The following is a 24,944-nucleotide window of genomic DNA, read 5'->3' on the forward strand; positions in this document are numbered from 1 at the left end:
GTTCCTGCCTTTCCCCTCAGTTCCTTTATGACCACCATAGCTGGTGCTTTTGTAGAGAAGTGTTCTGAGGCATTGTGGAGTTTTTCCCCGTCGTGTAGCTGAGGTTTTTCGCTATTTACTCTTTTCTACTGCTTTTTCTTTTTCTTGTTATACTGTTCCAAATATATTATACATATCTTCTATTTTTTTCTGGAATTCTTCTCCGTGTTGCATGGCCCTAAAGGCACCATTCTGTAAACGTGTCCGCTGCGGTGGTATGTTACTCGCTGCTGACAGTTAGTCATGCCTTCTATGCTTGGGAGAGTCACACATTGTAGAGGCCTGCCCACACTGCCTTGGAGGCAGACAGGCAGGATATAAATGCAAAAATAAATAAATAAAATAAATAAATCTTTCTCTAAACAGACTAGGAGACACAGATTGGATCGCCTCAGGGCTGAACTTTGGAAAAAGACTCAAGTGGTGGCAAAACCGGTATCCCTGAGCCATCTGCTAAGGCTACCAGGACAATGGCTTTGCCTACACCCTCATTCCCAGCTAACGCATCTATTAACTGGTGAGGGGAGTCTCTCCTACCTTGGGACGCTCCCTGGCAGTGTCAACAGCCAAAGAACTGACTAAAAAAGCGAAGAAGACAAAATCTCCCACTGACATGAAGAGAAGAAGAAGAAGAAGAAGAAGAAGAAGAAAGCTTGCCCTTTGGAGCCATCTTCTTAACAACCAATGCTAGCACCACCACATCAGCCAGAGTTGGAAACTTTTGTCCTAAAGGATACACTAGCTATCAAATTACTTTCGACAACCTCAGAAGGAGAGATCTGAGAACGCTCATTCCCAATGCAGATTGCACTGACACGACTTGATCGGCTGTCAGAGGCCATGGATATCGAGCAGATGTGTCAAATACCCCCACAGCCACGTCCACTAGACGCTCGATTACTGCATAGCGAACAAAGAGAGGCTGAATCTCAACAGTTGTCTCTGGAATGTGGATGTGGATATATCTACGTAAACAGAGACTATCACCCGCCGTCTTCTCTGAGAGAGCATGATGAGTATGATCCCCATTATTGCTGCTCCTACAGGGACAGGTCTAGATCCCCTAGGAGAGATTGGAAGCATTGTTCTCAGTGGTGTTATCCACCAATAGAGGTGCATATGAGCATTGGCAGCCTTGTGAGAAACATGATTCACACTATGAGGGTTTCAGATATGCCCCTCCCCGCCACATCACCATTGTCCGAGGTGAAGTTCACCAGGATATCAACCCACACAAAGACATCGATCACCACAGCCTCCGGGGTTAACTAGGCCACCCCCGCCTTTACTGATATGCCCGGCGTGGGCCCTACAGGAGCAACAGGGGAAGGCACAACAGTCTCACGGGCATGAGGGCAGCACCTCCTGCTTCACAATCATATAGGGATGATTATCAGTCTGACTCTTCTTCTACACCATCAGCCCACCCGTCTTTGCCATCACCAGATAATGTCATCGGAGCGCAAGACAGGGCATCTCCTTTGGATGACATGGGATCATTCTCCAAACAAATTCTTAGGATGGTACAGGCATTAAGAATTGAAACCTAACAGCCGATAGAATGCATCCACAGCCCGGTATTTGATGCCGTGTTCATAGACACTAATGTGCCAGTGGCCATACTCTACCTTCCTATGTTACTACAAATGGTGAAACAGACGTCCTCGTCCCCCGGATCTATGGTGCCAACTTCGAGGTGCTTAGAATCCATGTACCGTGTGCAGAACAAAGATGCAGACTTCCTGTTTTCGCATCCTTGCCTGAAGACTTGCTCACAGAAGCCACATAACTCACCCGGCGACCAAGAGGGATGTCGACTCGACGTCTTGGGTCGAAGACTGTACTCATTGGCAGCTCTGGGCCTTCGTGTGACTAATTATCAGGCACTAATGGCCCGTTACCAACTATTCCTTTGGGATAAGATAGGTTCACTGTGTGACCATCTACCAGAAGACCATAGAGAACTCACCAGGGTGTTCGTGTCAGAGGCTGCTCGCCTTTCTAAGCTCCAGATAAACACTACGCGACACCAAACAAGACTGTGACACAAAGCTTATGATGGGAGCGATCACACTGAGATGTTTTGCATGACTCAAATCAGCGGGCTTGACACCGGAAGCACGATCCCAAATAGAAGACCTGCCCTTTGACGGCGAGGGTGTTTTTAATACCAAGACTGACAAACAGATGGACAGCGTCCAGAAGGCCAAGACCACCACAAGAAAAATGGGGCGTGGCCAGTAGTACCAACAGCACACATACAAAACCCGCTGATGGCCATGGCAGCAATTGCCATTTTTTCAATGCCAACACTTCGAGAGACCACCTCTGTACCAGCCTGGGCAGAACCAACAGAGGAAGGCGACCCCTACTAATTGGTTTAAACATCAGAGGAAGTTTGACAGTTTCCAGAGACATCGCCTTTGACTTCATCTTCAGACTGATGGGTGAGATGTGCTGCCCACCTTTCCAGGATCGGCTTACAAGGTTTACTGAAGCATGGGAAAGAATTAACTACCGATTCTTGGGTTCTGACTATTATCCGAGAGCTTTACAAAATAGAATTCGAGACTCTTCCTCCCGTGGGCAATGTGAGGATAACTGCCCCTTTAAGATCCTTGCTCCGAGAAGTTCGAACCCTCCTGAAGAAAGGGGCTATCCGGAGTGTGCCCATGTTTCAAACCAAAGGTTCCCCCCCTCTATACTTCACAGTGCCCAAACGGGATGGGAGTGTCTGACGGATTCTGGAGCTGAACATGTTCATCAGATCAAGGAAATTTAGGATGTGCACATTGCAATCAATTCTGCCTCTGCTGAGGAAGACAGGTTAGTTTGCATTGGTGGATCTAAGGGATGCGTATTTTCACATCGCCATCCATCCCGATCACTGACGCTTCCTCCGGTTTGCCATTGGTCATTCCATCTGTGAGTTCCAGGTACTCCCGTTCAGTCTGGCGACGGCACCCCACATGTTTACCAAGTACATGGCAGTGGTATGTGCCCACCACAGAACCCTGGGTGTTGAGGTATATCTGTACCTCTACGATCGGTTGCTTGTGGCTGGAAAGCAGCATTGCTATTGTGCTCAATCTGTTGGAGGGCGTCGGACTATATATAAATCGAGAGCAGTCGTCCTTGATACCAGCACGTATTCATAGGGGCATTACTCAATGCAAACTCTGTAAGGGCTTTCCTCCCCCAAGAAAGAGTGGTCAAACTGGCCCATCGTGCACAGTCCCTCCTGAAAACAAGGAAATCTACAGCACACAAAACCCAATGGGTCAAATCAGCTTCCATTTTATGGGCTGCATCTAACATTGAATGAGTGGACTTCTGCTCACACAGCAGAATTTTGTCTCCCAATCCTCCAGAGCAGATTTTTGGGTTGGTGGTGGTAATGTGGGGCTGCAGAGGGGTGGGGGGAGGAATCTTCCGCTGGTGGATGCTGTTCTGCTGGCTGTGGGACATGGCTGGATTTGTCTGGAGTTATAAAAGAATAAATGTATGAAGATGGAAGGAAGTATTAGAGCAGGAAAGGAAGAAATGCACTCACTGGCACCTACTTATAGGGGAAGGAGCAAAAGTATGGATGAAGAGGGACTCTGAGAATGATAGAGTGGCCAATCCCTAGATCTATAAACAGAAGAGAGAGGTGGTATAAGGGCAGAGAGGAAACAAAAAATGTGAAGCACATTAGTTTACATTGAGCTAGGCTAATGGATAGTGACGTGCCAAAACCTTCCAATAGATTGCACATTAATTAATATCTCCTGTGCCAGCCCAACAGTCTGGAAGAGATCCTGTAATTCTTCTTTTGACCTCTGCTCTCTTCTCCCCTGGCCATTCTGTTTTTTGATTGGTTTCCTGTCTTAAGTGAAAACCACAACCTTTCAGGCTCCTCTAAGGCAAAATGAAAGGCACATGGTGATGGTGTAAGAGGAGCCCCTCACAGTCGTCTGCGCTTGGGTGGGCGTGCTGGTCCGTTCGTAAACTAATAGCTCCCAGCACTGCTGCTGAATCAGACTTCATGGAGCCAAGAGCGGAGAGCTTGGAATGCCAGGGCAGGCACAAAAGGTCTGTCTTTTTTCCTATCCTGGCCCTATCCTCCACCCCACCACCACCAAATACTAATAATTGAGTGGACCAATTGACAATGAGAGTCAATTGGTAGTGATTACCAGTGTATGCGCATTTCTATTGGGGTATATGCAAAGTCATAATGGGGTCAGGGGGAGGGAAAGAGGAAGTCCTGAATATACAAGGCAATGTAGTTTTGACTACAAGGAGGATTCCTATTTAGGTATTTGAAAGAGGAACTTAGAAGCAATATTGGTATAGTTTATAGTCTGTCTGCATAGTGTTCAATTAACATATAGGATCTCTGCCCCACTCCACCCAACTGCTTAACAGTGCAGGCTAATGCCCAGTGAGTTCAATGGGGCTTAGGCGGTTATGGAATTCAGCCTAAATTGGCTTGATTTTAAATCCGTCTGGCTAATGAGATCATAAAACCTGCATTGGTGAGGTTGTTCATTCAGTTTCTCTTCGGTACCAGTTTCTCTTCTGCGTTGTGTCCTTCATTATTACCACTCACACATCGCCTGAGTAGTGTGATAGAATCGTTCTTTGTGTTTTCCTGCGTGAAAGTTAAAAATGTGGCGTTCAGACCATGGTAATTTTTTGCAAGTAAGGAAGCCAGCCCATCTGTCCTGCATAGGCAGCCTAAATTTAAGGAGTTTGCTAATTCATATCATCTGAACGCCTACTTCATGCCAGCAACTTTTCAGTAAAAGAGTTGGCTGCTTTGCATCTTAAAGGGATGAGCCCACTGTGGTCATGCATTGCAAATTGCCATAGCAGAGTTCACTGTCCACAGCAGTCTCTCCCCCACTACTAACATCTCCGCTCTTGACTGAGAGGTTAAAGCCTTAACATTCTCCTATTGTACTGTGAAAAGAAGCTGTTAGTTAGAATGGGATAAACAGTCTGTAAAGAACAAAATGACAGGATGCTATGCAATGCTAAGAAATAAGCTGCCATTAGGAATCTATAAGGCTTTATGTCCCCCAAATGACCTCAATCCCCTGGTGAACTCTGCTTCCTCTAGCAAGACAAATGCAGCCATTTGCATCACCAAGTGTTCTCTTGAGTGTGTGTGTGTGTGTGTGTGGTGGGGGGAAATTGGGATTGGGGTAATGCTTGTAGAAGTGAATTTCAGGGGTGATGCTGTCATTTATCTGATCTGGAGGCACAAGTCAGGAACAAGGCTATAATGCAGACTTACTTATGCAAAACTCTTAATATTACATTCCATGGCTGTTTCTTTTGTGAAAGGTAAGTCACTCATATGGAAATACATCTTTGTACAGGTCTTGACGAACCTCCCTGCTTATTAAAAGGTCATCTGAAATACAATTGGTGGCCATGTAAGCCAGGACCTTTTCTATAGTGGCATCCATGGGCTGGTATTTCCTTTTGTGGGATGCTGTTTGCCTCTCTCTCTGCTTGATTTTTGATATTTAGCTAAAATGGCTATTTCAGATGGTGTTTGGGACAAGTAACAATTGAATACGTCTCCCTAATTTTTATTGGCCATTAAGTGTTGTTGGGGATTTTTTTAAAAAAAAACTTGGTTACTTTTTTTGTTTTTCTGTTACTATTTCTTTTTATATTTTACTTTGTTAATTGGTGGTTTATTTTATCCTTGGGGAAGCTTGTCGAACAGAAAGGCAAAATATAATTGTCTTAAATAATATGCAGTTTGCTTTTTAATATTTTTGCTGCTCAGATAATAGTTCAGGAGGTGGCTGCTTTCTCTCCCTGCTAGCTGCAAAATATCTGGAGAGCATTCTCCATCCTCTTGGGAGATGGCCTATAGTTCAGTTGTACTGAAGATGCCTGTATGTTTGTCCTGTTTCAGTTCCCAGCATCTGTGTTAAAAAGGGTATTGGGTAGCAGGGCTGAAAAGAACATCTGCCTGGAAAGCTGCCAGGACTGGCAGTGTGAATCGTCTCACACTCAAATACAGTGTAGTGCTGCAGTACTGTGCACATCTGTTCCCAGGCTCAGGCTCTCTGTGACCTGGTTTGCATATCATGGCTACCCAGGTTTAAAGAAACCTTGGGTAGTCCTGAATGAGCGGGAGCTAGCAAACGTGCTGGTGCCTGCCCGATCACTTGTTCCACTGAATTAAATGAAGCACCTCTGGATTGTTTATTGTGATGACTGAACCTGGAGTTGGAGGGTGTTGGGGGAAGAACAACCCAGACTCGTAACACAAGAACAAACCAATTCTGGGTTCAGACATCACAATAAACAACCCAGAAACGGAACGTCACTGGGTTATTTAACTCAGTGGGATCAGTTGCTCAATAAGGAGCCAGCACACTTGCTTGCTCCTACTCCACTGTCAACAACGTGCCTCCCTCATGGCTTAAAGCAACAATAGCATTGTATATTGCCCTGCCATTTAGGTTTATTTCAACTGGGAAACATTAGTACTGTTCTATGATAGCTGGGCTTACTCCTTTGTCTTTGAAAGGTGCTGTTTTCCTAGTTTTCAGCATTTGGGATAGCAGGGCAGGGCTAAATCAAGGCCACTCGTAGACTCAGGTGGTGTGAGGTGGTGTGAATCTTGTCATTTACAGTTTATTAAAAGTACTTTGACCCCACCTATTAGCCAAAAAGGCTTCTAAAGCAACTTCCAAAGATCAGAAGCCTGACAGTCCCTGCCCAAAGGCATACTATCTAAAAGACATGACATGCAAGGAAAAAAGGAGGAGGAGAGGGGAGGAAAAACGCATGATCAGGTGCCAGATAATTGCTAATACCAATTCAGGGTTTCCAATGCTCGTGAATATATCCAAAACCACAGCACTCATGCATGAGAGTGAGGCATCAGACAGGCTTGTAGAGATATGAAAAGCCTTTAAAAAAAAACCTCTATGTGAGTTACCCCCACCAACGATAACTCAAAGGCATGGAATGTTGACATACTGAGATAAAGAAAAAAATCCCTGACAACTAAGTTGGACAAAGAGGGGGAAGGAAGAGACACATAGAGATAAAAAGGGTAGACAGAGCAATTTGTTTTTTGGGTAGGTCATTTCCTGGCTCTCACTAAGAAGCTGTTTTTAAATCTCCACTGAGACTAAAGTGAGCACTGCCCACAGGCATCATTGGAGAAATAAAAGCTTTTAATATAGCTGGGATTAAGCACAAGTGTGCCCACCCTGCCTTCCACACTGCAACGTTTTGTTGCTGGGGCTCACTTGTTTTATTTGAAATGTGATAAAAGAAAATCCGGAGACTTTAATGTTACATTTCTTTGGGTATGTGTTTTCCCAGCTATATCTAAATGCATGTATGCTGCAACTGTAAAGCCTTTACTAAAAGATGGTGCCAACTTTACCCAGAGCCAGACCCATTTTGGAGATCAAATTATGTGTGTGTCAAATTATGCTTCTGTCTCTGAGCAAGTGCTTGAAGAACAGAGTGTGCCATGAGAATATAGACGTTGGATATCTGTGGATTAAATACTCATGAAAGCTATACGTTCAAATAGGGGCTGAGTGTTGGGCACTGATAAAGATTTCTGTTACTGGAAACGTTCTTTTCCTATTCACTACTTGGCTCTACTTTAAACAGCTACTTATTTCTGAGTTATTTAATGGAAAAGGCCCTCCTAAAAAATACAGATATTTTATAGTAAACACCTGTGACTTTAAAATATGTTGTCCTTGAGTTAATACTCTCTTTTTAACAAATCTCACAGACAAAATAAGACTTCACACACCTAAATCAGAATGCTAAAATAATCTGGCAGTACCTTGTTGTTGTATGTACTTGACAGTGTTGAGAGTATCCATAGAGCACAGTATGACTCTGGTTAAAAATCAGTGGAGTGTGGATTTCACCCTTGCAGCTTGATTGTAGCATATTTACTGGTGTTCAGTAGCATATACTCTCAAGTTAATGTGGGTAGGATTGCAGCCTTTTGTCATCTTAAAGCCACTGTATTATTTATTTATTTATAACATGTATATCCCGCTCTATATCGTTAAGATCTCAGAGCAGCGTACAGATAAAAACATACAGTATAAAACAATAAATATGCACAGTTAAAAACAAATTAAACCATGATCCAAGTTAAAACAATATATAATTTAAAAGCAGTTAAAACAGTTAAAACAATGTGCCAGTGAGTTTAACCATCAAAGGCTTTGTTAAAAAGCCATGTTTTTACTTGGCGTCGAAATGCAATCAATGTTGGCACCAGTCACAGTCGGGGTGCCATAACAGAGAAAGCCCTCTCCCTTGTCCCAACATAGCATATATGTTGCATTGGTGGGATGCGGAGAAGGGCTCCTCCAACAGATCTAAGGTCTCGGGCAGGCATATATAAGGAGAGGCGCTCTCTCAAGTATTGAGATCCCAAGCTGTAACCACATTATGTTAGTATTAATATATTAATACCACACTAACTCATACATACCCAATAATGTAGTGATACTCTGATATGGATCTTCTAATGTGTGGCATTTATATGGAATAGGGGTTCTTTCCACAGACACCGATGGGCAGAAGTTGCCTCTGCATTAGATCTTATCAGGCTTCCCGTTTAATACTTTATCACTAAACCAATAGGGCAGGAAGGGGGTGGAAGGAAGTAGGTACCATTTCCCTCATGTTGACATGGAACCTTCTGTCATGCAGACTTCAAGGCCTATTTTAGCCCAACAGTCCACAACACGGGAGAGTGGACAAGGGAACAGTACACATTGGGCAAACTGTTGAGATCAGGTCCAATGAATGAGTGCTTCTGGTCTCATAAAACGTTTCACACTAGCATGCCAAACCATTGATAACTGCTAATAAGGATCTCTTGCTGGGGTAAAAACTAGCAGAAAAAAGTCATCAAGAAAAATGGCTGTAGAACAACATGAAAGTTAGCAAAACAAAAGTCCACAGACGTTCAGCTTCTGGGATAATTCTGGGAGTAGACCATAGTAGGTACAGGAATTCTGTCTTAAAGCTTGGAATACTTTTCCTGATTTCCTTGTATTCCCTCACCCCCAGAAACTGCATTAGGGATGCAGGTATGAATAGCCTTCTGTGCTCAGACTTTGGTTTTCCTAGCCTGTTGCATGGAAATTTCTTATGGGAAGAAAAAAACAGCTTCAAGCAATTTTCCTGGTCATTGCAGGCAGTATTATTTCTTTCCATAGGGTTGTTGTTGTCTGGGTTGGAAAATCCTTGGCAGCGGCTGCTGTCCCACCAAGTGGGTTTGCTTCTGTTTTTGTCAAAAGCTTGCTCTGTTAGAGCATTCTGGGCATAAAACTTGTAAATCTTTTCCCTCTATGTCATTTTGATGAAGTTAGTTGTTTAGGATATGGGTAGACAGACATCAGGCTTGCTGGGCGTTGTTTTAAACAACAACAACACCCAGAGCATGTGTGTGTATGTGTGTTTGTGTGTAAACCAACTGGGATCAGTTACAAAATGGCAGGTTGGGGATGTCGGGTGTCAGAGCCAGTCACGATTGCCTTCCTCAAGCCAAAGCTTGGGGAAATCTAGCTGTACATGCACAAATCCAGTTTTCAGTTACCACAGATCAGGGATTCTAGTACCATATCCTAAAAAGGCACCAGAAGAGCTACACTAAAGACGTGATCACAGTCTATCAACGAATTAATATTACCATTTTACAGATGAGAAGAACTGAGGCTGTTTCCACTAAGTGCTTTCCTCAAAAAAGAGCCTGTGGTAATTGAATTGGTGCAGTTATTCAAAGGAAGGATTAGTGCCATGTTGACCATGGATTGTTTTATGCATTACTCAGTGGTACACCCAGGTTTTGCCTCGCACACAGCTTGCAGTTAGGGTTAGTTCCTGGTCCTTGATGAGTGCACCTGCAGCATTCATTTTATTTGCACTTTTGTGAATTAGAACTATGTGCATTTATAAAAATACACATGTGTGTATTGAAAAAGGAATATGTGAAGCATTTCTAAACGTTGGCTGTTGTGGAGGGGACAATCCTATTGCACTTTGGCTAGCATGATTTTTGTTGGGTTGCCATCTTCTGGCAGAGCTCGTGTACCTTTAACAGCTGTGTGACAGGCAGAAATTCACCGGTGAAGATGCTTCCTTGTATCTCTGTGCTTGAGCGAAGTCATACCTGTTGGCTTTCTGTCTAGTTGATAGCTATTAAGGGCACAAAGTTTCTCCTGGGATCAAGATAGTCATTGTGCTTCTCAGTTTGGTTCCTATAGGCTGCATACAACTGATTACACAGTGTGCCTTTCCTGTTCTCTCCTCCTTGCATGCCCCAAATCTGCCCAAGGGTTTTCCCCCAACCCTCCAGAGCAGATTGGGTGGGTGGGTTAGGGATCTGCTCCACTGACAGATGCCATTGTGTCATCAGACTGACAGAATTAGATTTTCCCCTATTATTGAGCAACTAAAAGGAAATTAATTAGGATTGATCACACAAGGATTGATTCTAATATCTGAGATTGGCAGAATATTGTCAGTGGGCAAATATGGCATATAAGACAATGTAGCCCTAATACTTGAAGAGCTGTTGATGTTAGAAGGACTCTTTAAAAAAAAACCTGATATTGGACCTTATTTTTTTAAAAATGGTAGTTGTAGGGTGACTGGTATTCCAGGATAAAAGCCAGAGAGAAGTACATATATTTCACATCCACAAAAACCATGCCTAACAATGTTAAAAATTATTTATTCCCCTTTTAAAAAACAACAATTTCTGGGTTTCATAATAACAGTTAACTAACTTTGTTTTTGTACCAATTGGTCTGATACTCCTGCTGATTATATTTGACCAGTCAGTTGACAATATTTTCGGACCAATCAAATGCCCACCCCTATAGGATATCATATATTCAGATTATTAGGTGACAGCTGCCACTCTCGCAAGGCTATTCACAACAGAAACTCACATTTGGCACTCAAGTTTTTGAAGAGTCATATGTAATATGTTAACCTCCAAATACAAGAACAAATCAGCTATGCTGAGGAGGACAACTAGGGCCTATTTCTTCATGCGACCTATGCTGATTTCTGGCCCTGGAACCCAGATTGAGTATTTATTTATTATTATTATTTATTTATTATTACATTTATATACTGCCCCATAGCCGAAGCACTCTGGGCGTTTTACAACAGTTTATCTTGTTTATAGCTTGTGCTGTGAGAGTGCATGCTATTTTGCCTCATTGCGCTACTCATTTTAGATGGTGTGTTCTTTCATGCAGTGTAGTGAAGATACCATATCTTGCCAATTTAGGGTTGGGGCATATACATTTCAAAGTAGGCAAAGTTCTGTTTTGCCTACCTAACCATTGGGTCAACATAGAGGGCATCAGCTAAAGGAAGTTTGGTATTGCGAGCTGAGCTCCCCCTGCTGGCTGATGGTTGATAGATGTCAAATTAAAGTCCTGGGGAAGAACATTAGCCATTCCCAGTGCTGAAAAGATTGTCCTAATTGGCTGCATTGCTTGTAGTATTGTTCGTGACCTTATCTGATAAGATGTAACTTCATAGGTGTGAATAAATGCTGTATTAACACTAGTGCTACTTGTTATGCTTTGGATCAGCCTTCCCCAACCAGGTGCCCTCCAGATGCGTTGGACTACAACTCATGACCATGCTGGCTGGGGATGGTGGGAGTTGTAGTCCAACATATCTAGAGGGTGCCAAGTTGGGGAAGGCTGTACTGAGAGAACATGGGCTGGCAGTCTAGCAGATCCTGTCCATATTTACATGGGAGTAGACTTTTTCAATGTTTGCTTATTTAGGACTGCAGCCTACAATGCATTCTACTCTGTTGACATGGGGGTGTCTTGGTTGGATGAAAAAGTCCTTTGCAAATATAAAAAGGCTGTTGCATTGACAGCGCCTCCATTGAAGCAGAAGATAATTTCCTTCCTTTGAGATGTCTTTGCACCCTCTGCCTGATGTGAATTGTGAGGCAAAGCCAGGTCTGTTTTGACATTTTAAGATACACAGCTATTCTAAATGTTATAACTTGTGTGATGTTTGATGTGGCTTGATGCTTAACTTACTGATTCCCTTCATGCGCGAACACACACTCAGGGGAATATGTATAGGAATGTGTTTAGCTGGTAGTATTTCAGGAAAGTTTGTCATAATAAAATGCGACATTCGTTTGCTAGGCTGATGCTGTGCAGCTGCATCTAAGAGAAGCTATGCTTGTAGGTGTTGGTGTTGGTGTTGGATAGCAATAAGGGCAATTGGTTTTGTCTGTCCTGTGTGCTAACCCTACTGTCTTGTTCTGTCATAAAATGAAATACTGCAAAAAGTTGGCCCTGCCAGTAGTGAGAAAGTGTTATCTTTTCTTGGAGCAAAAACAGAAGACTCTTGTGACACCTTAGGGACTAGTACATTTATTCTGGCATTCTCTTTTGTGGACACAGTTCACGTCATCAGATACATGAAGTATTAACCTCAAAGAGGCAGAATTATATATACTTGATGGGGCAGGGGGAGAGATGTAAACAGTGAAATGGAAAAAGTACAGGCAGCGTTGATTACCTTAATTGCTGTTCACAAAACATTGATGACACAGATATCCTTGCAATGGTGAGCCAATTAATATATGTAGTGTGATTTGTCATTCAAACCACAGGAAATAGACTTGGATTTCTTGATAAATTGTCTTTCAGCAATTTCACATTGACCTGGTTTACACGCTCATGATGGCTGAAACACGCTATCATGTGTGCAGACCAGTGTGGCTTGCAGTGTTGTCTGAACCTGGGTGGCATGGCTTGTTTTGGGTGGGTAGCAGCCCTCAAACAACCCATGGGCAGTTGATGGGTTATTTGAGGGTTGCTGCTCACCCCAAAGAAGCCATGCTGCCCAGATTTAGACAACACGGAAAGTTGTGTGCCGGCGTAAGTAATTAGGGAAATTTACATGGCTGGCATGTACGGCAGCTGCAACACAGTGGCTTGTTTCAGCCACCATGATCATGCAAGTGGGGTCAGTGTGAAGTATATGTTTTCTGTTCTTCTTGGAGGAGTATTGATGGCATAATATAGACACTTCTGTAAGGGTAGCTTGTTGTATTAAATTTTTAAAGCACTGGGTCTGCTCTTCACTGGTCCCAACCCATTATAGCATATGCATGCAGACACAGGGTGGGTTTGCATGATCATGGAAGGAAAATAAGCCTAATAAGCATAAATTACCCTCACTGGGTGTGGATTGTTGTGATATCTGAACCCTGCAAGGGTCCCTGGGGTGGTTTACAAATCACCCTGAAATCCTAGAACATGCCATGTATATCTCTTGTACATTCTGATTGTGACTGTCTAACACTGAACTCCAAAGTAGGGTGATGCATCCATAGAGTGTCGTTTCTTTGTGTGTCACGACTTCACATTTTATGTGTTCTTGTATAAGAGTTCTAAAGCTTGTGTCATAAAAAGAGTGTTGGAACAAGTTTCCTGCCAAAACCTTTTTCTTTTTTTTAAAGCCCGTTTTCACATAGAATTTACTACAGCAAAAGCTATTACATGGTTATGCCAATTAGAATAGATAAGGTTAAAATGATCAGAGAAGATTGACTAATATCGTGTTCTTAATTATCAGTTAGTTTGAATATTTCCCATCAAAGTAAACATGTACTATGATCATTCAGGACCATTAGCAGGAAACTGCATGCAGGAGTTAACCCCCTACTTGTGTATACCAGCATCTCTAGATATTTGGGTGCTTTGATGCTTTTGTTACCTTGTTGGGGTTCTTTCTCCCTTCTTGCTTATCCAGTAATTATTGTTAAGCACAGTGTTTTTAAGAGGTTATGTTTAATTCTTGGAGGTTTCTTCAGAGACTGGTGGAGTGATCTTGACTTTGGGATTTTTAAAAGCCTACTTTAAGCATTGACACTTACCTTTACATTTATAACGAATTTGTCCCAAGCCATTATTTATGCCAAATTTACTGTGATGGTTCAAGAATCTCAGCAGAAGTATTAGGTCATTGATATAAGGCTGTGATTTGAAGCACACCTGCGTAACTTAAATCCATGAGATTTTCTTATTAGCTTTTCAAAATTCAGCAGTGTCCTCCTTCACAGTACAGTATACATCTTCTGTCAAGGCATTTGCTTCTCGTTGCCTGTGAGAATACTTGCCTTTCATAAATGTGCAGCTCCTATGTTGGGGATTCCAGATTTAGTATTCCTTCTGCAACATCAGAACTCTATCATCCCCCCCTTTTTTTTGCAGCTTTCTAATTGCTAACACATGCCACGTTCATATTGTTGCAGACCTTTTGGCCAAGATATGAGAGGCAGTTTACAGGAAAGATTTACAATGCTTTTGGAAGGCTTTAGAAAATTAATGTGCTAACTTATCAAACAGCTTCTCCAAATCCATTTCTCCAAATACTGGAGAGTGAGATGTACTCTTTCTTCAACATTACACGTTTTCTGGCGAGACTTTCAGAGGGTACCTGTGTTGGTCTGTTGCAATAAAAACAATAAGGAGGCTTGTGGCACCTTTAAAGATTTAACAAATATATATTGTGATGTATATATATTAGGGCATACGTTGAGGCATGCATGAAATACTCACCTAAGTTGATATGGTATATATATATATATATATATATATATTGCCAGAGTACATTTTTTTTTAAAAAAAACTTTTTAAACAATGTGTATCTTCCCATTCTTATTTGAGATCAACCCACTGTAACTAAAAATTCATATGCTAAAATAAAAAACTGTTTCATAAATATAACAAAATTTGAATCAACATAAAATCAACATAAGTAAAATGTTGGTAAGGATCCAGGTGAAGCAAGAAGGGCCCAATGGCAGTTCCACAGCAATAAGTTTAGCTCAAATGCCTCACAAATGCGTCAAGAGTTTTGCTACTATTTCAAGCTCTGTAGCATATGGGCTCGGCGGGCCTCCGTGGGGAGTGTGTTCCACACTGTTGGCATTGCTACCGAAAAGGCCCTGCTGCCATGCCTTGTTTAGCAGAGGCACATGGAACAAAGTCTCTGATCAATGGAGTGCATGCGGACCACACAAAAGGGAGAAAGCAGACTCTTGGGACCCCAGCTTCCAAGCCATCTAGGGTGTTAAAATCACATCTTGAATTGAGGCCAGAAACAGAAAGGTAAGCTATACAGATTGTCTAAGGTCAGAAGAACATGTTCCAGTCACCTACAACTTGGATCCTACTAAGGCCAGCCTGTTAGCTGGCAGCGCAGGAGCATTCTGTACCATTCATATGCTTTTCAGGAGCTTTTCCATATAGAGTGCACTTCAGGAATCAAGGCTGGAGGTGACTGGGCCATGAATGCCTGTGGTGAGGCCTGACTTACCTATAATTGATAGGGACTGTATTCAAATACATATGGAGGGTACTACGTTGGGGAAGGCTGATCTGTAGAGTATCCAGTTGGGGCAGATGGGGAAGCAAGTATCCCTCATTTAGGTGTCTGCTATTCGTCTTGCTGCACCCATTCATCACCTGCGGCCCGTACTGTTTGGGTTCCGTAATCATTTGATTTTCTCTTTGCATTCATTTGTTCCCCGCATAGTAATGTGACCTATCTCCTCTCACTTACGTTGCTGGAGCCTCGCTTTGTTAAAACCATCACCACCACCACCACCAACAACAACAACAACAAAACAGTCACCCCAACAACCTTCCACTCCGCTAATCTAAATCTACCCATTTAGATAACCACTAAATGCATTTGGTGCAGTGGGCTTTGGTCCATCAAAGTGCATGACACACTTCATATATTTGTTTGTCTCTGAAGGTGCCAAGACTCTCTGTGGTTTTTGCTGGTGAGAGTGTTTTATGGAAGGCGTCCTCTGTGAGCAAGAGCCTCCAAAGCAAAAACAACACCAACAGGGTTTTCAAAGGGTCAGTCCCACTGGCCGTGCAATGCTATCACAGCCTTTGAAGCTCTTGCCTGCTAGAGATCCTGAATAGTTTTAGCACAATATCATTCTTACCCTTGGCCATAAACAAATTACGTGTCTTTAACACATTAATGTCAGAATAACTGAAAGCTACCAGTAGGTGTGTACTTAGTGACATCAGCTGGCAAAGAGCCCTGGTAACAGGGAGAGCAAGCCACGGGGAGGCAAAGGAGAGCTTGATAGAAAAGGAGGGTGTGTGCGTGTGCGTGTACGTATCTGGGTATTCTGGCAAGGTAAAGAGCTGGTCTGTTTGGCAGGACCTTCCCATCTGGGATCCATCTGTGTTTCTCTGGAATCGGACAGGCAGCTCTAGTCAGTGAGAAATCGCAGATGTGAGGGAGCTGACACATGTCCAGCTAATGAAAGGAGAAGGAAGGTTGGTCGCAGGCTCGGCTTGAAGATTAAGAGCCGAAAAAAGAAGACCATTTTTTATTTATACGTGAAATAAATTGGGCGTCTTCAGCTGCATCCTGACTCCTTTTGGCCTTTGGGTGCATACGGTAAGCATGCTTCTCAAAATAATATTTGTCTATGCAAAGCTGTCGATGTCAGTTTGCTTATGTGTGTGCTAAAAAAACGTTTTGTGAGCAAATGGCCACAGAAGCATAATTTTCTCGCTATAGTATGTGCATTCATGTGTATGTGTGTGTGTGTGTTACCAGATGCAGTACTTTGCTACATCTCCCTCCCCTCTTTCTAACCAGTCTCAGTTTGACTGCAGTGCCTCTGCTGTGTCCAAACTTCATTAGAATGAGCCGATTTCCTACATGGATTTTTGCAGCCGAGAAAAATCGGAAATGGCATGGACGTTGTATCTTTTCCTTTTTGTTGCCACGAGAAGACTTTTTGTTATTAGGAAACCTTGGGAGGGACGCTAGCTTTCGGTATGTCATAGTCCGATGGGAAATGAAAGAGCAGGATGATTTTGTGATGCCGTGTACTTTCCGCTATGGGAAATGATCGTTTTGATATATTCATGATAATGGCAGACATAATAAAATGGGACAAAATTAAGGAGTTAACTCCAGCATGAATCTTAATTCCTTTCATTTCCGAGAATCCTAACACCAACGTCTTTAGTCAAATTGTTCTGCTTCCATTATGTCAGACTTTGTGTGTGCTAGACTGTAAAAAGCAGCTGTTAATCCTGCCAGTGCTTAACTCTTCTGATGCAGTTCATGGTGCAGCATTGTATCTCTTCGTTATCTCTTCATTGTCAAGGAACATCCTTTGGGTGTAATGGGTCCCTACAGAACCTTGGGTTCTGTTTGGAGCACCAGCAAGCATATGCTTCTCAATCTCCCAAAATTATTGGATTTATTTTTTAATGTGCAGGACTAAAATCCTGACCCACTATAGCAGCCTCCTCCAGTCTGGTTCCCTCCAGAATTGTTGGACTACAGTTCCCACAATCCACAGCCAGCACAACCAATGGGCCTTCTGTCTGGGGGTGATAGGAGCTGTAGTCTAACCCAACTGGAGTATACCAGGTTGGGGAAAGCTGTGCTGTAGTTTTGTTTTCTCTTTTCTGTGCTGTCAAAACAGGCTTCACCCTATAAGTTTGAATGATTAAAATCTTGAAAACGTTAAGGTGGGCAGGTATCTCTAGGGACACCCAGGCAGGGACAAGTTTATTTCCTATTTTATGCATACTTGGGTTTGGCTGCAGCAAAATAATGGGGCTTCTATTAGCAGAATAATACATTGCAGTATCCATTTGTTCCCTTATCCGCATCATATTATCGCATTATAATAATTTCTATGCTTAAATAGCATTTGCTTTCCTGATCTCAGAAACGTAGGGCTTGAGCAAGTTTTATTCTTCTCTTAGTTGCAGTTATGCAGAGCTGAAAGTACCTGTGAGCCCAAGGTACTGCCCAAGGTGCCCAACTGCATTTTTAAAATATTTTTTTCAATCCATAGTAGCTGCTAAGAAACATTTTTCAGAACTAGACAGTGTGCAATATTGCTTATCAGTAATGCACATGCAGATATCCAGGACAAAAAGAACCATTTCACAACTGGTGTTTTATAGCATGATAATTGACATTCCAGTGTATGCTCTGTTCCTGGAGAGTTTGGAGTATCTCTGGTTTGATTTTCTCTATTCTGGGCCCATGCAGTGGTCAGTGTTGCTAATGAGCTCTTTTTAATTAATCTGGGGATCAAGCTTTTAAAGTGTGTGGCTGTGCGGGAAACCAGTGATTGCTAGATGAGGAAGGATGGAAAGAACAGAAGAACAGGGTAGAATCATGGCAGAATCCTTTTTTAATGATTTATTTCTGTGGGGCACTGGCTGTAATCTAGCATCAACAGCTTGAGAACTGTATAGTCTTGGGGAGACAGGTTTCAAGATCTGTTCCCACATTCTTGTACGGGATAAATCAGGAGTGGGCAACTTCAGGGGTCCAAGGAGGGGTGTGAAAATAGCAAACTGTCAACGTTATTGCCAGCATTGCCATGCTGAATTTTGATGGCTCAGCAGCATCAGGGGCCACACCAGGGACAGAGAGGCCTGTGTGCAGCTTGCAGGACATGTGTTGCCCACCTCTGGATAAAGGAAAACAAATTATAAGCTAGTTTCATTTCTAAGGGAAACCTGAAGGGGAAAAAAGGGGTAAACACAGGCTTATGTTGTTAAATTTTGTGTGTGTGTGTGTGGGGGGAAGGGGTTACTATAACAGATTAAGCCTGTGAGGGTTTTGAATATTTAAGCCATGGCCTTGGCTTGGCGTGTCATCTGAACCTGGGTGGTGGGGGTTGTGTGAGGGTTAAACAACCCTTGTATACACCTGGAACAGTCCATAGATCATGTGAGGGTTGTTTAACCCTCAAACAATACCTGCTGCTTGGGTTCGGACAACATGACAAGCTGTAAATGCAGCTTGAATTTTCAAAATGCCTTCCCCCCATACATTGTTTGCTTGTGCAAACTGCACAGTAAACTGTTTCATTGTGCAAACTAGACCAGTAAGTGCCACTCTCATGGGGAACAGTTATAGAAAAACATGCATATATTACGCTATTGCTGCTTGTGTGTTTGGGGCCAGCCTCAGTTTTCCCAGCATAAGGCTTGAAGTGCTTTGAAAACTTTGCAAAACTAATCTAAGCAGAGCACAAAAAGGGGTGTGTATCACAAGGAAATGTCAGCTCAACAATACTGCCTCTGTGTGTCTGAAAAGCTGCTCTCGGAACATAGTCATTTGAAAGGAACAAGTCTTAAACTTGAGAGACACGAGCCATTTTTGTTTTGACTTCTGGAGGTAGTGAAGTTTCAGGTAAGTCTGAGGATAAGAACAAAGCAAGATCCTTTATGTAGTCAAAGCTGGCCCATTTGCCTTCTGAGAACTAATATAAGTGAATTTCCTGCCCAGAGTTTGCAAGTGGTTAAGAAGAAAAGGTGTTTGAAAGATTTTGGGCTGTCCAGGGCCTGCTTGACATTATTTTTCAGACCTATGTTTATGCACTTGTAGCAGCCATTAAGAAATCCTTGTTCATGATCAAAGAGTTAGGGTGAAGGTTAGTATTTCTTAGTTAGGGGCTCCTTATTCACAGTGTGAAGCAATGAGAAGTTCTACATTTTTCTGTAGAATGTGAGTAGGAAAAATGTGCATTCTGGATGGAGGTTTACAGCTCATCTTAGATGGGGTTGCACTCCCTTTGTAAGCTCAAGCACACAATTTGGGAATTTTCTTCCACTCTGTGCTAACTGGGGAAGCTCAGGTGGGGGCAATAGCCTAGAGCTTTTTTTTGTTTCGTTTTTGTTTACCACCTTAGGTTAGCACGCCAGCTGCAGCCCTTTTTGGTGAGGATAGGCCTTGCTTCCATTATCCATGCCCTCATGCCTTCCAAGGCTGGACTTTTGTAACGTGCTCTAAGTGGTACTCACTTTGACGATAGTTTGGAAACTTAAGCTGGAAGCTGGACCATGCAACATCCACACTGCACCAGCTGCGTGGTGCCCAGTGCGTTTCCAAGCCCAATTTAAAGTGCTGGTTTTTACTTTTGAAACCTTAAATGGTTTGGGACCATGTTACATGAAGAACCTCATTGGCCTATACCAGCCTGCTCACCCTTTGAGGTCACCTGCCAAAGCCCTGCTCCTCTGCCCAGTGCTGAAGACAATCAGGCTGATGGGCACTAGGGAGCAGAGTTGTTTTAGGCCGTGGCACCAGAGTTGTGGAAGACATTGCCAATTGGTTTTGCCTTTAGAAGTACTTTTAAGACACACATGTTTTCTTTGGACTTTCTTTTTATAGGCCGCTGAACTGACATGGTTCTAGCTACTGCTTTTTAAATATTAATTGGCGTTTTGTATTTTACTGAACTAAATGTTTCCGTTTTTAGCTGTTGTTTAAAATTAATAATTGACTCTGTATGTTTGTTGTTTTATTGTTGTGACTTGCATTTATATTAGTTTTTGAAAGCTGCCTTGAGCGGGTTTCCCCCTTAAATAAAGAAAGCATTATTCAGTCTGAATAAGAATAAGAAGGATCCAACCCTTTTTAATCAATCATATGCACCATTTTCTACAGAGATTTTTACTATGGGCCTGTTCAGACAGCATGCTAAGCCATTGTTAGGTTGCTAACCCTTTTGCAGCAAATGGTTAGTGAGCGTGTTTAAACCATGGTTATATAGCCACCATGGTTAGGAATGGATCACATGACATGCTAAGTAATGGTTCAGATGACACACTAAGCCATAATGTTTAGCTCAAAATGCTTAACCACCATGGCTTAGTGTGTCCATGGTGGACACACTAAACAGGGTCTTTGACTCCTTCTTATTGATGTCAAAGAAACTAATCATTCTCATGTTCCTACATTGAATGGTATTTGTTCTATACAGTTAATATCAAAAGACCAATAGCTACATTCTGTTGCTATACATGTTTCTTCAACCAAGATGCTTCTTAGACACTAAAAGTTTGTGTTGGAGTGAATCCACTTTAAATGCAGGGCATTTCATGGCTTTTTGTTTGCAGAACTGCCATAACCTGTTGAGAAAATAAAAAGATAAAACATGGAGAAATAGGTTGTATTCTGGATTGCTGGTGTTTTCATAGCTGTTAGAATAAGAATTTTTGAAATCCTGCAGCCCAGGACTTGGAAAGGTTTCAACCTCCTGGTGACCTAGTGCTTAAAATGTTGAGGCAGGCACTTATGGATTTGAATTTATCCAGTGAAGTACAACCATATTAACCATTAGGAATATCACTGCTTTTTATAAGATGGTGTAACTCTTGGTTGTGGGGCAGTGCTGTCCTTAGGCACTTGTAGCCAAAAAAATCAAACATAAAGATGAACCCCCTCCGCTCTTAATTGCAGTTTATTTCCTAAATAATGCATATATGGGGAATGGATGAAGGAAAACAGCACATTTTCTAGAATGTGTGGTAGGAAGTGCATTGCCTTGTCTTGCTTCAAACTAAGGATAGATTTGTCTACACATAAGTAAGTTAGTTTCTTTTGGCTGCACCACTTTCCTGGATCACAAGAGTGCCAATTTTATCCCTTGAATGTTTTACTGTTTCTCTAAAAAAGATGTTTCAGTCAGAAAACATCTCCATCTTCTGATTCTTTGGGGCTAACATAGCTTAATAATTGCCTCCTAATTTGGTTAATTTACAGTGATGGCAGAAATTGAATGAAGGCAACAAGAAAAAGAACCATTGTTTGCATTTAAGAACTAGCTTTTCTGCACTCAATCTAAACATCTTAAACTTTTTAACTGTGATAAATATTAATATTAACATATTTTATTGTTTCTCAGGCATTAGATGTTGCAGTGATCTCTCTCTTAGGTAAAGCTTTAATGGAACATCTGCAAAAGCTAGTCTATTGTTTTCTAAGATGTTATTAATTTTATATATTCATTTATTTGTTACATTTTTAATCCTGCCTTTTCCTCCCAGGAGCCCAAGGCAGCATACACAGTCCTCCTCCTCTCCGTTTAGCCAGGCTCACAGCAATCCTGTGAGGTAGGTTAGGCTGAAAGTCAGTGACTGGCTCAAAGTGGGCCCCAGTCCAACACTAACCATTCCACTCCACTACCTCTCCAAATATTGGTTATGGGAATGGGCTTCTGACCTGCATCTCAAAACATTCCCCCTTTCTGCTTTTAAAAAATAGTAGGGTCATGGTACCAAGATCTGATATGAGTTGCAATGGAAACTGTGTTTCTCAAAGAAGCTATTGTGAATCTTCCTTACTGTTTGTATTTGCCTCACTAGAGGCTGTCTTATGTTGATCTGCCATATTTGTGATGGGTCTCAAGCCCTTTACAAGGCAATGATCACTCCACAGGTATACCTCAGTGATGTCTTCAGAAATATGAAGCAAGGCTTTTAAAAGTGACACACCTTGAACCTAGTGCTGTATTCCAAGACTTTCTGTTCTGATGCTATTCTGTGGTCTGAGTAGTGGCACAACTTTGGGGTGGGAGAGAAACTGAGTCCATGAGGTACTGAAATGCCCACACGTCTTGAATACCACGAAAGCGACTTGATTCCCAGACGTTCTGGGCCCTTTCATTTACTCAATCTGACTCTGTCTCTCGCTCTTTCTCACTTTTAACCGGGCTACTGCCCTGTGCGCTTGGGTTGATTGTGATAGCCTTCTGTCATTCTGGGCAAGACAGAGCAGGGACTACGGGAGCTTTGAAAGAACTCAAACTTGTTGCTGTATGGCAAGCTGTGAATGTTTAAAGACCTCATCTGGCTTATGCAAGCTGGTGGAGGGGAGGGGGTTGGGTTACTTTGTGAGGGTAACAGATGTGCCCTGCGCTGTTGACGCGTGCCAGCTCTGTTCCTCTGCTCCTAACACCAGGTGCAGCTATTGTTCTAGTGGGTCTCTATTCATCCGGTCTCGTCTGTTACTCTGCTCTTTCTAGCTCATTGTTTTGGAGGGGAAATTAGCATTAAAAACCAATCCCAGGCCCCTGTGTCCCTCAACTGCAGGTGACTGTTATTGGCCCCAGCTGCCATCCTTGCGCTTGATTACTTCCATATGGGCTTGTGGTGCGAAGTAGTATCCACTTACCGATTTCTCCACCCTGAAACACATACACTTTATTATCTGCAGAGAACAATATCCTGAAATCTATTAGGCTCCCCCATAGGCTTCCCATCAGTCAGCATTACAACTATTGGTGAACATTTTACAAGTGAAGCTAATTACACCCTCTTCTCTCCACCCCTCTTCCTTCAGTGCTTCCCAAATGCACAATAAACATTGGCTAGTAAGCGAGCGCATTGGAGTAGCCAATGATGAGGAGTCTCACTCGCTGGAAAGTCTCTGCCAGCGTTTCGATGATCTTCAACGGAAAATATTTGTCAATGAACTTTTTGTACAGTTGAACCACTCCTATAAGTGAGATGAGCAAAGCGATGCCTTGAGAGAAAAGCATGGCAACTTGTTACTCATTAATTTGCTAAAAATAGCCAGATGAAGATGGGAAAGCAGAATTTGATAGGTGGAAGAATATCATTTTTCTTTTAGATTTATGGGCAAAATTCACTAGAAAGTTCTCCTGCACAAGCACCATTTAAATGCGTGGCAGAACAGTAGTCGTACCAGTACAGCTCTTAAGTATTCCAATGGTGATTTTGCAGGAGAACTTCCCTGGAGATTATGCCCAAATTCCTCTCAGGATAATTTATTAAATCTTAATCAGAAGTGTTTAATTTCCATTTTTAGATACGTTTATGTCGAAGGGATTTGCAGCCAATAGAAATATACATTTTTTTTAGTAATCGAGAGGATATTTGCTTTCTTTGGAAAGTGCTCCGAAGTAGCCTGTGATCTGAACAAGGAAATTAAGTGGTTTACTAGCAGTAGTGAAATCATTTTGCTGCGTTACAAATCAATTTCTTTTTTATATTTACCCTTTTCACAGCAAGCCCCCCCCCTCTTGTAAGTACTTGGGGAATTTATTATCCTATAAATCTAAATAAGTATAAGTTTGTCCTATCCCACAGGCTTGAGGCAGATAACAAATTTCAAAATATTAAGCACACCCCTTAAAATAAATTGAAATCTGATTAAAATCTAAATCCCCATGCCACTGTTGGCGTTAGCCTAACCATGGGCAGCTGCCCTATATTGAGTTGGACCATTGATCTATCTAGCTCAATATTGTCTATACTGGCTGGCACCATCTCTGTAGAGTTTTCTACAGGAGCCTTTTCCAGGCCTTTCTGAAGATGCCAAAGATTGAACCTGGGACCTTCCGCAATGGTAGCGTGTTCTTTATCACTGCGCTATGGTCCCTCCCTTAAAGAGTAACCTTGAAGACACCACTAAGACTTGTAAGACTTCTTATAGATGGGCTGCTATAGTCGTCAGGGCATCTCCAATGGCGAGTTTCCATAATTGCAGCACTTCAGACTGCAGGTGGAAGGTTACATTTCTGAATGCTCCACCCATGTTTAAAACTAAAAGAAAACCGGGAGCATGAACCTGTCTCTGTGTGCTAGTTTACTCCATGCAGGTAGCTTTTTAGATTGAGGTAGGGTGACCATATGAAAAGGGGGACAGGGCTCCTGTATCTTTAATGGTTGTATTGAAAAGGAATTTCAGCAGGTGTCATTTGTATATATGGGGAACCTGGTGAAATTTCCTCTTCATCACAACAGTTAAAGCTGCAGGTGCCCTGCCCTCTTTTAAATCTGGTCACAGTATAGCTCTTGCAGCTTTAACTGTTGTGATGAAAAGGAAATTTCACCAGGTGTGACATGCATACAAATGACACCTGCTGAAATTCCCTTTTCTATGCAACTGTTAAAGATACAGGAGCCCTGTCAGTGGTGAACTGGGTGAACTGATATAAATCCAGGCATTTTAAGCCATGGATATCATAATTTAAATTGCCACAAAATGTTTATTTTAAATCAAGTTTCCCATTT

The 24,944-nt window shown here is 42.3% G+C and overlaps 1 protein-coding gene across 5 annotated transcripts in view; it reads left to right on the plus strand.

Annotated features, from left to right (window-relative positions):
• The window catches only part of CBFA2T2 (CBFA2/RUNX1 partner transcriptional co-repressor 2), a 102,796-nt gene that overhangs the window by 24,443 nt on the left and 53,409 nt on the right, over window positions 1–24,944 (plus strand). Inside the window, exon 1 of one of the 5 annotated variants that reach the window (XM_063145062.1) lies at window positions 16,477–16,536. The exons of the other annotated variants lie outside the window; for them this stretch is intronic. The gene's annotated coding sequence lies outside the window, so the exon portion shown is untranslated. Of the gene's footprint in view, window positions 1–16,476; window positions 16,537–24,944 lie in introns of those variants that run through there. 5 annotated transcript variants of the gene reach the window in all.

Source organism: Elgaria multicarinata, chromosome 1 (assembly GCF_023053635.1).
Source record: "Elgaria multicarinata webbii isolate HBS135686 ecotype San Diego chromosome 1, rElgMul1.1.pri, whole genome shotgun sequence".
Taxonomy (NCBI): domain Eukaryota; kingdom Metazoa; phylum Chordata; class Lepidosauria; order Squamata; family Anguidae; genus Elgaria; species Elgaria multicarinata.